Genomic DNA, 18,596 nt, shown 5'->3' with positions numbered 1-18,596 from the left:
ATTCAAATAGCTGCGGGAAAGTGCCTGGTAGGTAGGGTGGGGACAGGCAGGGAGGGACAGGGATCATCCATCCTCATCCATACTAAAGCAAGCACAGCCTTTTTTCTAGTTCTGGAGATGTCTGCTTGTTTTTGAGCAGGGTCTCACTTTGTAGACCAGGCTGGCTTCGAATTCACAGGAGTCCCCCTGCCTATGCTTCCAGTGCTGGGATTAAAAGTGCCTCAACCCTTTTAAAATTATGGTTAAAATAATAATAATAATACAGATATGGAGGGATGGCTCAGTGATGGTCGCTACTCCCAAAGAACAGAGGCTCTGTTTCCAGCATTCTTGCCTGGCCACTTGAAAAGGCCTGTCACTCCAGGGGACCTGCACCTCAGGCTTCTTTGGATGCCTGTACTCATGGGCACATACCCCTCCACTGCCACATTCATGTAATTTAAAATATAATTTTATATAATTCATATATTTTATATCATTTATATAATTTAAAATAATAAATCTTGAAAAAAATACAAACCAGGCATGGTGGCATATAACTTTAATCCCAGCACTTAAGGTGCAGAGGCAGGCCAATCTCTGTGAGTTCGAGACCACCCTGGTCTACCGCCAGGGCTACACAGAGAAACCCCGTCTCAGAAAAACAAAAAACAAAAATACATGTCTTCAAGTCATCAATTTGGAAGCTGAGGCTGGTAGATTTCTGTGAGTGAGACCAGCCTGGCCTATAGGTCCAGACCTGCCAGGGGTACATAGTAAGACCTGTCTCTCTCCTCCTCTCCCCCCCTCTCGGGCGGGGGGTTGTTGTTGTTGTTGGTTTGTTTTTGTTTTTGAGACAAGGTCTCACTGTGTAGCTCTGACTTTCCTGGCACTCACTCTGTAGACCAGGCTGGCCTCAAACTCACAGAGATCCACCTGCCTCTGCCTCCTGAGTGCTGGGATTAAAGGAAAGCACCACTACACTGGGTAAGACATAATAATAATAATAATAATAACAACAACAACAACAACAACAAATGAACAAATAGGCTGGAGAGATGACTCAGTGGTTAAGAGTGCTTGCCGTTCTTCTGGAGGAACTGATCCCAGCACCAACATGAGGCAGCTCCCAACCACCTGTAACTCCAGCTCTAGGGGGATCTGATATTTCTAACCTCTGAGGCCACTTGCACTTACATGCACATACGTACACAGAGAGAATTTCAAATAATAAAAATAAATCATAAAATAAACAAATACAGGCTGGAGAAATGGGTAAGTGGTTAAGAGCACAGGCCTCTCTTCCAGGGGACCCAAGTTCTATTCCCAGGACCAACATCAGGCAACTCACAACCATCTGTAACTTGAGTGTTAGGGGATAGTACACCTTCTTCTAACCATCTTGGGCACTGCATGAACATGTTGCACAGACACCTATGCATGCAAAACACCCACACTCACAAAATAAAAATGACAACACAGCCGGGTGATGGTGGCACACGCCCTTAATCCCAGAGGCAACTGGAACTCCGTGAGTTCGAGGCCAGAGTAGTCTACAAGAACTAGTTCCAGGACAGGCTCCAAAGTTACACAGAGAAACCTTGTCTTGAAAAGCCACCAAATAAGTAAAAAATTAAAAACTAAGTAAATCAGCAACATAAGAACATAAGGTAATGGGGCCTGTTGTCAAGCCTGCGGGTGAGAGTTCTCTACACAGGTTCCACATGGAGGAAAAAGAGAGCCAACTTCTACAAGCTGACCTTTGACCAGCATATGCATGCCGCACCCACACATGCATACATGCAAAATGAATAAAACTGTTAACTTTTAAAAAATGAGGGGGTGCTGGAGAGATGACTCAGTGGTTAAGAGCATTGGCAGCTCTTCAGGAGGTCATGAGTTCAATTCTTAGCAATTACATGGTAGCTTACAGCCATCTATAATGGGATTTGATGCTCACTTCTGGCAAGCAGTAGACCTCCAGATAGAGCACCATATACATAAAATAATATTTTAGCTGGGCAGTGGTGGCTCACACCTTTAAGCCCAACACTAGAGAATTCAAGGCACTGTAAGTTCAAGGCCAGCCTGGTCTACAAAGAGAGTTACAGAACAGCTGGACCTTGCCTCAAAATTAAAAAGGAGGAGGAGGAGAAGGAGGAAGATGCAGCGGCAGCCCCTCCCTGAACCCTTTGTCTTTTCTCTTTCCTGTACAGGAGCGAAAGAAACCCAGAATCCAGGCACCTCCAGTTCTTCCTGTTATCCAGCCAAGCATGGCAGACTTCTCCCTCCTCCTCCCCGAAACACTTCATTCCTGAAGAGCCCCGCTGGTCGGGTCCTAGCCCTGAAAACTTCAGCACTCAGCATCTATGCTGGGACAGGGGAGGAATGTCCGCTATGGAGAGAGTGACCTCCCAAGCATTTCCCTTTAGCTCAGTAGCAGGTCAATTACAATACTGCTTTTTTTCTGCCTCTAATCTTTACTTATAACCCTTCCTTTTCTTGGGACCCTCACACTGTGACTGGGCTTATAGAACCTGTTCTGGTTTTCATCAGCCCTCTTGGGATGATTGCCAGCAGCTCTTACAGGTGCTCCTAACCACAGAGGAAAAACAGTGAGTTCTCTTTGAAGTTTAAAAGAATGTCCCAGGAGCTGACAGCAGACCAACCCAATCACCGAACGATAGAGGACGGGATGCCTTCCCTCTGACTTGACCTAAATGGGACTTCAATACTCCAGCTGGTAGGGAGCAGCTTCGTCTTTAATGCCAGATTCTGATTGGTGGGTCTAAAAAAAGGGGGGGTTGCAAAGCACCCCACTAATTTGCTAATTTGGCTAAGGTAAGAGCAATAGTACAGAGTTCAGGATAGTACTCCTGCAGGCAGATCGCCAAGCCAATGTAATGATGTCTTTTATAGGTCAGTCAGCGTCAGACATTTGTAGCAAGTTGCAGAGAATGAAGGGACTGCAGAGATGCTCCCTCCAGGACTTAATAAAAGAAAAAAAATTAGACAGATAGGGAGGCAACAGAAGACGACAGCTGCAGAGACTGTGCACCTCAGACAGAGCAGCCCCTGAGTGGCCGAATACGGACTTAAGCTGCCACCACCAGGGCCGATTAAAAAAATAAATAAATAAATAAATAAGAATGGCCCTACAGGGCTTTGGGCTCAAGACACTTCCCAAAGCAGTTGGAGAAAGCAGTGAGTTCTCTTTGAAGTTTAAAAAAATGTCCCAGGAGCTGACAGCAGGCCAACCCAATCACAGAATGATAGAGGACAGGACGCCTTCCCTCTGACTTGACCTAAATGGGACTTCAATACGGCTGCAGAAAGCAGCTGGCTACTGAAGCGGTGCTCTGCCCACCTGAGAGGCCTACGCAGCGGCCACAGTGACAGTACTGAAATTCCCCCTCTTGCTTATGCTGTGCACCCAGGTGTCTGATTCTGGGGTGTACTGGGGGGGGTGGAGGGGGGAAGGGGAGGAATTCCCCTTTACTGTGTCTAAAACATTCTACTATGGACTGAGTACTCTATGTTATCAATGAACCACCTTATGAACTGTAGATCTGGAATCAAAACCCTTTTTGTTTTCACTCCCCCTGCTGTTTCCCCTGCAGGGAAAGCAGGCTGCTCTCAGCCTTTGCCACCTGGCTGGGCAAGGCCCCTGCAGACAGCAATGAGCCAGGTGGGAGCAGCCCCAGGGTAGCAGGCGGGGTGGGCGCCAAGGGCGCGTCAGGCTGGAGAGGCTCAGGCAGGCTGGTGGATGCCTCCACCTCACTGGAGTTTGGAACAGATCCAAGGCCAGCAGCACAAGTTCAGTGGCCGATGAGGCGGAACCGCAAGGAGCTAACCAGAGCCGCACAGCAAAGAGGGGCAAGGCCCTGGCCTGGAGAAGGCCGGGAGAAAGCCGAGGAGCCCACGCCCTGCGCCGCCACTGCCACTGTGGGCAACGACCCCTCTGTCGCTGGACTGAGCAGGAGGAGTCCTGCACGGCCCGAATAAGCGCAAGCCTCCTAGTCAAGCCTCCTAGTCAAAGGAGGTGGGCTTCCGAGAGGCAGCAACTGGTGCCAACCCTGTGAGGAGGGGCGGGGGACACGGAACTAACAGTCTTCTTAAAGGTACATCGGCCTTTTGATACTACGGATGGCAGAGAAACTTTTTCTCACCATGACTAAGAAGATCAAAGAAGAAATCTTCCCGAGGTTTGGCCTGCCCAAGGTAATCAGAATTTATGATAAAACTGCCTTGTTGCCCAGAAAAGTCAGGACATGGATAAGACTGGGGAAAATTACATTATGCACACAGACCCCAGAGTTCAGACAGGTAAAAAAGATTTTTAAAAAGGCCCTAAAACAAATTAAGTCTTAGAACTGGCATTAGAAACTGAGCACAGCTCCTCCCCCTAGCCCTGCTCTATGTAGATCCAATATGGGGGACCTCCCCGCTTGGCTTCCTAAGGTCCCTCATGACCCATCTGCTCACAAACCCATTCTGCAGGCGCGGTTGAAGGCTCTCCAGATCTCCAAGCCCAGGCATAGAGACCCCTGGCCACCCTGACACCGGGAAATCTCGCATTCGTTCCAGAATTGGCGCCTGGGGTGTATCCAGAGGGACATGAAGAAAGCACAGCACCCCACAGCCAGAACAGCAGCCGCCTGCTCATACCTGCAATCCATGTCTCCTCAAGCCCTTGCTTTGATACCCCTGCCCTCACCCCTGATTTTTGTCAGCTAGTAGCAGGGCTAGCCTCCTGGGCTATCCGAGATGCATATCCTCCACAGCTGCCCCTGGAGGCTGGCAGAAAATTTTCCCCTAGAGGAAATATTCGGGTGTGGGGGTCCAGAACACAGATGCCACCCGGGAAAGCTAGATTTTTATACTGTGATTCCTGAAAATATAAAATTACAATGTTCCATGTGGAGCACAGGGACATGTGACAATTCCCACACTTGTCTCCCAGGGGCCAGCAATGGGACTGTCTCCATGGATGTTGGGAAGGACTTGGGACATGAGATGATATTTAAAACCAAGTACTATCTGACCAGAGCCTGCTGCTGCCGACCAGATTAGACCCCCCTAAAGGGGCCCTAATTAGTCCTGCTGCTGCCTGCTGGACTAAGCTACTCTCCCTACTTCTCTGTTGGAACCTCCCAATGCCAGCCCGGGCACCTGGAAATCTCACACCCGTTCCAGGTTGGCGATTCTGTGTATGTTTGGAGACACCAGTCCCAGAACCTTGAACGTCGCTGGAAGGGACCCTACACCATGCTTCTTAAGACACCACTGCCCTCAAAAATAGACGGTATTGCAGCCTGGATCCACACGTCTCACATCAATCCTGCACCTCCACAGGACGACCCAGGACCTTCCAAATGAAAGCTTCAGCGTGCCCAAAATCCTCTCAAGAAGGCCTGATTCTGCCAGGCTTGCTGATCTTTGCCCTGATGTTTATACCTTAGGACTTAACCTGGACCCTGACTAACTTTGAGACTGGGCAAGCCTTAAGGCTAGCCACTGGAGTTCATCCCCTGAACACCTGGTTCCCTTAGCTAACTTTTGACCTGTGTGTTTTAGCAAAAGACTTTTGGGAGGATACTGAGCAACCCCCGGAAACTCTTGTCCTACATGCAAATATTCTAAATGATATATTTGTCTGGGGGAAAAAGCAAACTCTGTAGTACGGGGGGGGGGGGCCTAAAATATTTTGTTATGCTGTCTGATGATGTAAAACCAATGTCAATGTCTCCTGGTTGGGGGTTAGCAAAAAGCACAAAATGGTTAACAGACAATACTTGGGGTTTACAGTTGTATGATCCAGGAAGGAAAGACATAGGAATTCTGCTCACCCTGCGAATTGTTGTAACAGCTCCCATGGCCGTGGTACTAGGGCCCAACCCAGTATTACCTGACCAGGGCCAGCTAGCCCCTGCTGAGGTAGCCCCCTTTGCCAGGGCCCTGGGCCCCACTCCTAAGAACCCTTCTGCAACCCCTGCTTCATTGCTGGCAACCTCTAATACAGGTCAGCAACTGTTTAGTCTGATAATGGGAGCCTTTTCTTGCTAAATAGTACTGACCCCAGCTTGACATAATTTTGCTGGCTATGCCTGTCAGCAGGACATCCCTATTATGAGGAAATAGCCTCATCTGGCAGTTTCAACCATATCAGCTCTTACATGTTATAGTTGGGGACAAACCTAACTCTCCCAAGTCCCAGGACAACAGGGCCTGATGCCCTCTATTGATCTATGATGGGCCTACAACACTGGTTTGTTAATTTCTGTGTACAGATCCAGTTAGTTCCCCAAATTTACTAATATCTCAAGATTGAGATATTTGACCAAATAAGAGGAGGGAATGTAAGATTTTAGACAATTCTGAAGCCATTTCTGACAATTCCAAACCCTCTCAGCCTCTGTGCCTCAGTGCTTCCCCTCCTCCCCTGGGAACCAAGGACCTAACAGCTACACATGCACGTACTCAGTTCCTGAACAATTACCCACATACGTATGTTTTGACTCAGTCCCCTGGGAAACGGGGTCAAAATGACCTCTTACCTCATCTGATCTGACAATAGTTCTACAGTCAATTATTGGTATTAGCCCTTTTCGAATAAACCAATCATAATGGTCAAGGAACAACCCCTCTTGTTTCTATGGGGCCTTCTCCTTTAAAAGTAGACTGTACCAGCTAGTCAGAGTCTCTCAGCTTCCCGAATGCTGGGGGACCCTGTCATGACAGAATTAATAAAATCCTCATGCTTTTGCATCGGCTGTGGTATATGAGGTGGTCTCTGGGGGCGACTCCTCGGTTTGGACACTAGAGTCCAACAATAAAACCAACAAACCTAAAAAAAACTGGAAAGGACCAACTCTTACAAGTTAACCTCTAAACTCTGAAGCACAATTAATAAAAGCACAGGGTCAGAAATTGGGGTTCAACCTAAAGATCCGAAAAGCAAAAAAGCCAACCACTGGTTCTTACCTCAACTGAAATGGTGATCCTGCTTCCAGAAATCTCAAAAGGAGACTGTTTCTGAGAGTTGTTTCACCACGTCTTATATTCCTCTCAAGGGCTGGGATCAAAGGCAGGTACCACAGAGATTAAAAGAATGCACCACCTGATTTCTATGGCAACTAGGGTGGCTACTGGGATTAAAGGTGTGTGTCACCATAACCTGGTCTGTAAGGCTGACCAGTGGGACTGTTTTACTCTCAGATCTTCAGGCAGTCTTTATTTACTAAAATACATTTCAAATGCACTATAAAACTCCTCATAAGCATCACTGCACATACCCTAAACACACACACACACACATAAAAACATATACATGCCCACACACACCCACACAAATAAATAAACAAAAAACAAATAAATGTAATTTGTAAAAATAAAAGTTGCTGTTAGGATTTCAACAAGGAAGGGCAGTAGCTGATACATTCTGAACAAGGGTCTCTCCTTAAAAAAAATAAATAAATAAATAAATAAAAAGATTTCGGGTGGTGGTGGCACATGCCTTTAATCCCAGCACTAGGGAGGCAGAGGCAGGCAGATCTCTGTGAGTTCGAGGCCAGCCTTGTCTACAAGAGCTAGTCCAGGACAGACTCCCAAGCTACAGAGAAACCCTATCTTGGAAGAAAAAAAAAAAGATTTTATTTTACATGTTTGAGTGTTTTACCTGTATGGATGTCTGTGCATCACATGTGTGCAGGGTGCCCACAGAAGTCAAAAGTGGGCTTTAAATCCCCTGAAATTAGACTTACAGAAGGTTGTGAGATACCATGTTGGCGGTACTGGGAACTGAACCGGGGTCCCTCTGGCTACCAACAGGTCTCTCAACAAGGACCCCTTTAACTTTATTGCCAGTACAATTTCCTCTCTTTTATCTTTTTTATTATATTTTTAATTTATTTATGTATGCATTCTTTCTCATGTATCAGTGCTCTGTCTGCGTGTTTACCTCCATACCAGAAGAGGGTATCAGATTCCATTATAGATGGCTGTGAGTCATCATATGGTTGCTGGGAATTGAAATCTTGACCTCTGGAAGAAGAGCCAGTATTCTTAAGCGCTGAGCCATCTCTCCAGTGCTGTGGGAATTCCTTGAGCCAATGGTCTTTAAGATACTGGCTCACTCTGGGTGTGGCCACCTGTACTAGGAAACAGATATAGAAATGTGTGCAGCTTCTCTTGGATGCTGGATTCGGTTCCTGTTCCCCACTGTGCAGAGGACTGTTGATCTGTGAGTCTACCCCGAAATAAAGAACCCTTTATTATACTCCATTCGAGTTAGTGTGGGATTACTTTATCAGGATCCTTTACATCTGGCCCCCAGCATGGGTGGAGCTGGGTGGAGCACAAACCACAAGGGGTGGAGCAGTTACCCCTGCCCGAGGTGACTCGCCAGCCCACAGACAGCTTTTCCTCTACTACCTGCCCTGCCAGGGGCCTGCACACTGGCTGCTGCAGCCTCTCCAGCTGATGCCCGGGCCCCACAGTTAACCAGCCCGTGCGTGCTTTTCTACCATCGCGATCCCTGCTGTGTCCCGCCTGTTGGCCAGCTGCATCCACACCCTGTTCACGGCTCTCGACTGCCGGCAAGTTTTGGGTTCATTGATATTCTGGCCAACTCAATTCTCCCTATACGAATGTGTTGCTCTTAACTCATTAACCAAATTTAATAACTAAGTCCCAGGTAATTCAGGTACTGGAATCTGCCTAGCCACTGCCAGTCGTGTACCTGCAACTGCGACGCCTGCTGGCCAATAAAGATTATTACACATACAACAGTATCCTGAAGACCCAAAAAGAGGTACGTTCATTTGATTAATAAATAAGTAATAAATTTGAAAGTTATATAACGACAGACAATATCACAACCCAGGAATTTCATAACCCTTTTGTTTACACTATGGATGGTATTCTCAAGGCTTATGTGATTTTTCTGATACAACCCTTTTTCTGGTACTGGTACTTAGTTTTGTCCTTCATATTATATCCTTAAAAAGATATTTTGATACCAGAGTCAAGAATGAGGCACTTTTAGAAATGATACAGTCTTTACAGACTAATAATGAACAGCTAGCTGACAGGATTTATACCATTGAAAATCAAAAGCTAGCTGAAAAAATTAATATCATTGAAAAGGATAACAGCAATTTTACAGACAAAATTCAATCCATGTCAATGGGTTATGAAACCTTACAAAAGGGTACTGAAAAATTATCTGAAAGAATTTACAAAAGGGTACTGAAAGAATTCAGATAGTTGAAATTGACAATCAAAATCTGTCAAAAAGTTATGGTAAGTTAGCAGATAGAATATCTTTCCAGGAGGGCACGCTGTATGCCATCCAAATAATATCCAAGAATGAGAAGTTATCGCTAATGAAAAAAATTCATATCTTGAAATAATATGTACAGAATGAGGACCAGAAGTCATGTGAGTCAATGAAATCATTAGAAATATTCACAGGTCAAAGATTCTGGCTTTACAAAAGACAGTGGTAAAAAGATTTGAAACGATTGAAGAAATTATCAGAACTGATGAGCAGGGAGAGAAGGTATAAAAGAAGAATTTAACATTGCCAGTACCTGTCAGAGTCAGAGATGACTTACCAAGAGTTTTAGCTACTTACTCCAGAATCACCTCTGGCAAACCATCCAGTACTAAATAACCAAAAAAGATTCAAAGAACACAAATGGAAACCCTTTATCAGACTCCATTCTGCTAGTGTGAGATTACTTTATTGCGATCCTTTACACTCTAGCCTTTATTTTCATTGTTTTTTGATAGGATTTCACATAGCCCAGGCTGCCCAACACACCCTGTTGGTGGGGCTTCATGCATGCTAGGCCGTTTATCCATCGGTTTACCCACATCTCAAGCCACCTTGTTCATTCTTGGATCTTGAAAAAAAATGAACAAAAGAGCTCCAAGAGAAACTGGGTATGATGACTTAGGATCCCATCAATTAGAGAGGCTAAGGCAGGAGGATGCAGAATTCAAGGCTAGTCTGGGATACTCTGAGATCATCTGAAAAAAAGGTGGGGCAGGCTTGGTTGTGCACACCTTTAATTCCAGGACTAGGGAGGGAGTGGCAGGCAGATTTCTGTGAGTTTGAAGTCATCATGGTCTACATAGTGAGTACCAAAACAAGACAGCCAGGGTGGCAATCCCAGCACTCAGGAGCCGTAGACAGGAGATCAGGAGTTCAAAGTTACCCTAAGCTACATCGAAAGTTTAAGGCAACCTTGGGATACATGAAACTATATAAAAAAATAAAAAGATAAATATAAAAACAAAATGAAAAAGAAGAGATTAGAGAGATTAAGATGGGGTGTGAATCAGTACTATATTTTAGCCTGCACAACCAGATTTCAACTATTCTACCAAAAAGTTCAGAAACAAGTATAATTACAATTTATTTTGCTTTGTTTTCCAAAACAGGGTTCCATGCTACCCTAAAGCTCACTTTGTTACCCAGACTTGTCTCAAACTCAGCAGTCCTTCTGCTTCCAATACCCAAGCACTGAAATGACTGTTGTGGATGACCTCACCCAGTTTAAATGAGAGGAACTCCCAGGCAAGGCAGTGGCACACACCTTTAATCCCATTACTTGGAGGGCAGAAGCAGGCAGATCTCTGTGAGTATGGTCTATAGCGCTAGTTCCAGGACAGAGCTGTTACGTAAAGAAAGCCTGTTTTGAAAACTCAAAAATAAATAAATAAATTAGAGGAACTCTCTAGCAAAGGAATAAATATCTAAGGTAAAAAGGAGTGGCCTGGGTACTTCAGAATTAATCCTCTGGTATTTGGGGAGTGGCTCAGTCTCCTTCTGGGTCTTAAGTGTTAACCAAGGATTCCCCCTGAACTCAGCTTCCCATGGTGAAGCACCTGGGGCTAAAGTCTAGCTCTTCTAAAAACAAGGGCCTGGCACTGTAGAGATGGCTCAGAACCTAGGAGGGTATTGCTCTTCCAGATGACAAGGGTTCACTGCCCTGCACCCAAGTGGAGCAGCTCACAACTGCCTTTAACTCCAGATTGATGGATCTGACACCTGCCCTGTTATCTGTGAGCACACAGACACACACACACAAACACTTTGCTTTAATCAAAATTAGATGTGTTTGTTTTATGTATATGTTTTATGTATGTCTATGTATAATATTCAGATACACCACCCACAGGATCCCCTGGAACTGAAGTAACAGATGGTTGCCAGCTACCACATAGATGATGGGAACTGAACCCGGATCCTCAGCAATGGCAATAGGTGCTCTTAACCTCTAAACCATGTCTCCAGCTTAGTTTTTAAACTTGAATCAAAATAGAAATAAGCGACAAGGGGCTGGGGCACCACACACACAGAGGCACCAACAGCACAGATGGCTCCTCTGTATCCTTGAGTATTTGACCACACACAGATTGGCTGTCGGTGGTGATGGTGGTTATGGGTGGGAGAGCAATTCACCTGCCTCCGTATTCTGAATACTGGCACTGGTACTCAAGTAAGCATTTCTGAGAACGTGTAGGTAAAATAATAATAAACTGGGGGAATGCCTTAGTGGTAAAACCAGTAGACTTCACTGTCAAAAGAGGAAAGGCAGAATAGAGGAAGGGCCGCACACGCTTGTAATCCTGCACACCGAGGTTAAGTTTAGGCTTCAGGAGGATTTAGAAGGCAACTGTTTTGGTTTGGTTTGTGGCATGTTGATGATGAGGGCAGCTGAGGACTTTGTCTGTGCTAAGCAGCCTCAATTACAGCCCTGAAAGAATTTCGCTAACACAAAGGTTCCTTAAAAGCAGCACCTGCTAGTCACATCCTAACCACAAGAAATGGAGAAAGAAATGCAGCCAAGCCCAAGACACCAAAGGAGCTGCCTAGGGTATGGAGGCTGTGTGTGTGGTGCATTGGAGACTGGACCTGGAACCTCTTGCTAGGCAGGTCATCTGCCTCCTGGCTCCAGACCAGGACCCCCATGCTTACTTCTATCTGGAGACAGACCTCACTCTGTTTTTTCCATCTGAGGTAAAAGTCACAAACCGAAAGGCATCCATTTTCTTTCATTGAGACAGTAGCCCAGGCCAGTTGAAGCTGTGAACATTTGCTGTGCTTCAGCCTCCAAAATGATTGAATGACAGTGAAGAGCTGCCCTGATTAACCACTGCAAAGTGAGCCACCTGGGTGGAGAAATGATTCAGAGGTTAAGAGATCTTCTTGCTTTAGCAGAGGACTGGGGTTCAGTTCCCAGCATAAACATGGTGGTTCATAATTATCTGTAACTCCACTCCAAAGGAGCTAAACACTTCTCTGGTTTCTGGTGCACAAACATACATGCAAGTAAAATACCCATATACATAAAATAAAATTAATTCATTAGCAGTGAAGTAAATGAGCCATTTGTAGATTCATAATATCACAAATTCATCCACTTTCTGTAGTCTCCAAATATTTTCCAGTTTTGTTTGTTTGTGGGGTTATGGTCTCTTCATTTCAAGTCTGGTTTTTGTTTCAGGCATCACAAGCTAACCTCAAATTCATAAAAAAATCTTCCTTCCTCGGTTTCCTAAGAGCTGTGATTACAGCTCCCAAATATATCATCACTCCAAGGATAATACCATGTGTCTTCCTGCCCTCCCCACCGCCCATCAAGGGATGGTGCACACATCGATGTGTCCCCCCCCCACAATGGACCACTAATGTTCCATTTGCACCACTGCCACGTCACAGTGGAATACTATTTCAGCCATGACATCCACAGCTTAAAGACAGATGGAAGCAAAAGAAAACAGGACATGAAGGCATGTGAGTAGCTCTACTTTTTTTTTCTGTGTATGGTGGGGTGTTGGTGTGGGCAGGAAGTTGATATGCTCACATGCTACTGCATAAGTACAGAGGCCAAGAGTCTGTTCTTTTCTTCCATCAAGTAGGTCCCAGGGATTGAACTCAGGTCATCATCCAACAAGTTTATCTACTGAGCATGAGCAGTCTCCCTGGGCCACTTGAGACTTTTTTCTTTTCAAAACAGCATTTCTCTGTAGCTTTGCTTCCAATTCTGGAACTAGCTCTTGTAGACCAGGCTGGCCTCGAACTCACAGAGATCTGCCTGCCTCTGCCTCCCAAGTGATGGGGTTAAAGGCGTGCACCACCACCTGGCTAGTTTCCTGATTTCAAGTGCCATCCTATCTTTTGTCACATTCTAACTGTCTCTTATCATAAGTGTGTGTGTGTGTGTGTGTGTGTGTGTGTGTGTGTGTGTGTGTGTTTTCCAGACAGGGTTCTCAGTCTTTAGCCTTGGCTGTCCTGAAACTCACTTCAGTAGATCCATCTAGTATGGAACTCAGATCCTCCTGACTCTGCCTCCTGAGTGCTGGGATTAAAGGTGTGTGTCACCATGACTGGCTTACCTTAAATTTTTTAAATAAATGGAATTTGTGTGCCTTGCATTGGTGGTACACACCTTTAATCCCAGCACTTAGGAAGCAGAAGCAGGCAGATCTCTATGTCCAAGGCCAGTCTGGTCTACAGCGTGAGTTCGAGGATGGTCAGGAAACACAGAGAAATCTGAAATCCTGTCTCAAACAAAAAACTACCAAAAAAAGGGGGGGGGGAGGGATTTGCATGCCAATTTGAGACATCCTCTGCTTTTAATCTCAGCATCTCAGCGACTCTCAAGGCCAAGCTTGGAGAACTTTAGGACTAACCTGGGCTTCATAAATAATCTTCCCACCCAAAATCTGAAAGCCAGGTGACATTGTGAGCCTTTAATCTCAGGGCTGAGAATGTGGAGGCAGGAAGATCTCTATGAGTTTGAGGCCAGCTGGATCTTCATGTGGAGCTCCAGGCCAGTCAAGGCTATAATAATGAAAACCTGTCTCAAAAATTAGTCAATTAAATAAAATACAATTGTCTTCCTTGTCTTAGATTTTTCATTGGTTTTTCTTTCTTTCTCTTTAAGATAGGGTCTCTTGTAGCCCAGCCTCATCTTGAACTCCATCAAGAATAGAGAATGACCTTGAACTCCTGATCCTCAGCTCCAACCTCTCAAAAGGTTGGGTTTACAAGTATCCACCACCATATCCAGCCTCTTTTTTTTCTTTTTCTTTTTCTTTTTCTTTTTTTTTTTTTTTGAGTTGAGGTTATCAGTATCCCAGACAGGTACTAAATTTGCACTGTGGCCTTCGGAAGACATTAACTCATTATCCTCCCAAATTTACCTCCTGAAGACCTGAAGAACTCGGGTAAGGAGTGTGTATGAACTACCCCCTCAGACTCGGGCTTGGGGTGTTAGTTTTTGACATTAACACTAATTCTATAAATCACTGTTGTTTCCTATCTGGTGAATTCTCTGGCTACTTTAGCTGGATGTATGTTTCCACAACAGGTCCTAACACTAGGCTAGATGAAGACCACACAAGGAGACCAAGTTCGGTTCTTACTAAGGGCTTGTGAAAACACTGGCAAAGTCAATTAAAACTGTTTTCTTGATACTGCATCTCACTATAGAGCCCTGACTGTACTAGAACATGCTATGCTGATCAGGCTGGCCTCAAACTCAGAGAGATCCACCTTCCTCAAAACTCTGGGGTGTTGGATTAATAGCATCCACCACCACGCCCAGCTTTAAAAAAATTTTTTTTCATCTGGGCAGTGGTGGTACACACCCTTAATTCCAGCACTCAGGAGGCAGAAGCAGGTGAGTTTGAGGCCAGGTCTGCAAGAACTAGTTCCAGAACAGGCTCCAAAGCTACAGAGAAACCCTGTCTCAAAAAACTAATTTTTTTTTTTTTACAGAGACAGGAAACAGGGTGTCTCTGTGTAGTCCTCAACAGTTCACACCTGGAATCTCAGCACTAGGGATGGGGAGATTGGAAGATCAGAAGTTCACAGCTGTTCTCAGCTTCATTGTGCCTTTGAATGAACCACAGTCTGGGCTACAAGAGACTGACTCTCAACATCAATAAAGACAACAAATGCAAGACTGGTAAGATGGCTCAGATACACATGACACACAAAGGAAGGAAGGAAATAAAATGCAATAGGGTCAGAAAGATGGCTCAGAGGATAAAGGTGCTTGCTGCCAAGTATGATAAACTGAGTTCGATCCGCAGGGATCCACATGATGGAAGGAAAGTGACTCCCATAAATTGTCTTCTGAGCTCCATGTGCACATAAAATACATTTGAAAAGAAGATTTTTATTTTGTTTGTTTTGGTTTTCCCCAGACAGTGTTTCTCTGTAGCTTTGGAACCTGTCCTAGAACTTGCTCTGTAGACCAAGCTAGCCTCGAACTCACAGAGATCTGCCTTTCTCTGCCTCCCAAGTGCTGGGACTAAAGACGTATCCCACCACCGCCTTGCAAAAAGAAGTTTTGAGTTAAAATTAGTCAGCCAGAGATGGCTCAGCAGTAAGAGCAAATACTGCTTTTCAGAGGACCCAAGTTGAGCTCCAGCCCTCATGTCACACAACAAACACTTGGAACTCCAAGTCAGCGAGAATCTAATACTTCTGAGCTCCCAGGGCACCTGTGTTTATGTACTCATGCACCTTCCATACACTCACAATAGAGGCTAGAGAAACAGCTCAGTGGTTAAGAGCACCAACTGTTCTTCGAGAGGACCCGGATTCAGTTCCCAGCACTTACATTTTTTTGTTGTTGTTATTGTTTTGTTTTTGTTTTTCAAGCAGGGTTTCTCTGTGTAACAGTCCTAGCTGTACTCAAACTTACAGAGATCCACCTACCTTTGCCTCCTGAGTGCTGGGATTAAAGAAATGTGCCACCACTGTCCGGCTCCTACATGGGTTTCATTTCTTCTTCTTCTTCTTCTTCTTCTTCTTCTTCTTCTTCTTCTTCTTCTTCTTCTTCTTCTTCTTCTTCTTCTTCTTCGTCTTCTTTTCTTTTCGAGACAGGGTTTCTCTGTAGCTTTGGAGTCTGTCTTGGAACTAGCTCCTGTAGACTGGGTTGGCCTCGAACTCAGAGATTCCTCTGCCTCTGCCTCCCAAGTGCTGGGATTAAAGGCATGAATCATCACCACATGGGTTTCTTACAACCATCTGTAACTCCAGTCCCAGGAGAATCTGATGCCTTCTGGCTTCTTCTAATCCACATCTCGGTTCCCAGAACCCACATGTACCTTGTCAGGAGATCTGATGCCCTTTTTCTGCCTTCTATGGGTTTCTACACACATATGTCCAAACCCACACACATACACAAAAGTAAAAATAAAAATAAACATTAAGGGCTAGAGAGATGGCTTAATGATTAAGAGCTCAGCCTCTCTCCCGGAAACCCTGGGTCCAGTTTCCAACAACCACATTTCAGCTCACAACCGTTTGTACCCCCAGTTCCAGGCAGATCTATCGCCCCCTGCTGGCGCGTATGTGCAATGCACATATTGTGCTGCACGAGCATGCAGGCAGGCAGAAGACCCCTACACATAAAAATGAACATTTCTTTAAAATGTTCCATTCTGGGGACTGGAGAGATGCTGCTCTTCCAGAGGACCTGGGTTCGATTCCCATGAGATCTGGTGCCCTCTTCTGGCCTGCAGGCATACATGAAGGCAGAACACTATACATAATAAATAAATAATCTTTTTTTAAAAAAAAGTGTTCCTTCCATTCTGCCCACTACTTTGGAGACAGAGGAAGGTAGAGTTTGGGCTAGTCTGGTCTACAAAGCAAGTTCCAGGATAGCCAGGGCTGTTGTACAGACAAACCCTACCTGGGGAAAAAAAAAGCAAATAAAAAATAAATAAAGCAAATAAAATGTTCCTTTCTGTGTAACATGTGATGCCCCACCCCCTTTCAGAGTGTCTTGCTATGTAGCCTAGGCTGACCTGGAACTCAGGCCTCACTGCCCCGGCCTCCAAAGGCTTGGATTACATGCATGGAATAGAGTGCCTGGATAAATACCTTAGGAATCCTGTGCATTACTCAAAGGAATGCACAGCAAGTTCAGACTCAAAGGTACAGAATGCTCATAAGCAGGGACCACAATTTGTTTCTATTGGAGGTGTCAAATTCTTTCCTGTGCCTTTCAGACCACAAGAAATCAACTTGCAGTCTATTCCAAAATGGTGCTACTGAGAGCTTTGTTAAAATGGTTCGGAGGTAGAGAGGCTGAAGACGGAGGAATCTTGTTCACCTTGGCCCGAGGACTCTGCATTTTTATAAATTTTTTCTTGGGTATACAGGTGTCACAGTACACAAATGAAAATTAAAGGACATATTTCTGGAGTGACTTCTCTCCTACCACCTGAACCTGAACTCTGGGACTTGAACTACATACGGTCACCAGACTTCTGTAGTGTAGTGCCACATGACCCCTGATGTACTCATAATAATTTTTTTCAAAAAAACAGCTGAGGGCTGGAGAGACCACTCATCAATGAAGAGCACAGGTTGACATTCCAGAGGTGTGCTGTTACATTCCCAGCACTCCCATGGTGCTTTACAGCCCGCATCTGCTGAGCTAGTGCACTGATCCAGATGCTAAACGTTAGCCATTCTCACAAGAGATGCCAACAATCACTGGTTCCAAAAATCCCCATGACACAGATGGTGTCAACCTGCAATGATTGGGCCAGAACTGATGACCATGACATCACGGAGCCCATGCTCACAATCCCCCATGTCTGCCAACCCCAGTACAATTGCCAGAAGAGCTCGACGGAGAGCATCAGAGTCACTGAAAGAGGAGTTACATACAGATGGTTGTGAGCAGACACTGCTCTCAACTTCTGAGACATCTCTCCAGCCTCCAGTTTCTATTTATTACTATTATTGCTACTAATAATGCAGAGCTCATGTGTCAGAACACTCACGTGGCAACAGAAATCAAAGGGGAACTTTGAATTCTGCCCTTCCGCTTTTACAAGTGGATTCCAGTGACTAAACTGGCTGCTAGACATCCCAGGAAAGTGCTTTTACCTGCAGAGCCACCCCAGACACCCCGATATGGCACCTGCAGGTAAGACATCCTGGGGATAGTAAGGATCAGATCATAGTAAGAGGAAGACAAAGAGGGAAGAGGAGGATCTGTAGGTGTGGCTGGACAAGGATATACATAAGCCACGTGTATACCCGCCACGTGAACCTTACCTGCAGAACTAAGTCCTGGGAGCAGCTAAGATGTCATCATCTCCTTGCACCCTTCCTGAAGGTAAGACAGAGAAAGGGGTGAACCCTAGGTGTCAGAATTACAATCAGTCAGGGATTCTGACAGACACATTCTGTATTTGTCAAGTACAGAATCCAACACGGAGACCTAGCTCCTGTCTTTTGAGTTCTTCCTCCTTGCTTTTTCATTTTATCATTGTTTACTTTTGTTGTTGTTTTGGTTTGGTTTGGTTTGGTTTCAAGACAGGACTTCTCTGTGTAACAGTGCTGGCTGTCCTGGAGTCCCCTCTGTAGACCAGACTGACCCCAAATTCAGAGATTTGCCTGCTTTCAAGTGCCGGCATTCATCGGCAAAGGGACCATATTATGGCGATCAGAGACGACTTAGAATAAGTTCTCTCCTACCATAAAGATCCCAGGATTCAAACTTGGGTAATCAGGCATGGTTGCTGTTTCCTTTGTTTACTGAGCTATCTCTCTGGCTTTATTCAGG

At 45.2% G+C, this 18,596-nt stretch overlaps 1 long non-coding RNA gene across 1 annotated transcript; it reads left to right on the top strand.

Annotated features, from left to right (window-relative positions):
* The first annotated feature begins 3,902 nt into the window (after positions 1-3,902).
* Positions 3,903-6,747, top strand: LOC148123483 (uncharacterized). The gene is made up of 2 exons (XR_015738770.1): positions 3,903-4,200; positions 4,480-6,747. It is a non-coding gene; the product is annotated as an uncharacterized LOC148123483 (long non-coding RNA).
* The last annotated feature ends 11,849 nt before the right edge of the window (positions 6,748-18,596 follow it).

Source organism: Myodes glareolus, chromosome 1, assembly GCF_982192425.1.
Source record: "Myodes glareolus chromosome 1, mMyoGla1.1, whole genome shotgun sequence".
Lineage (NCBI taxonomy): Eukaryota > Metazoa > Chordata > Mammalia > Rodentia > Cricetidae > Myodes > Myodes glareolus.
The sequence above is the reverse complement of the archived record's forward strand: the minus strand, read 5'-3'. Positions and strand labels throughout refer to the sequence as shown.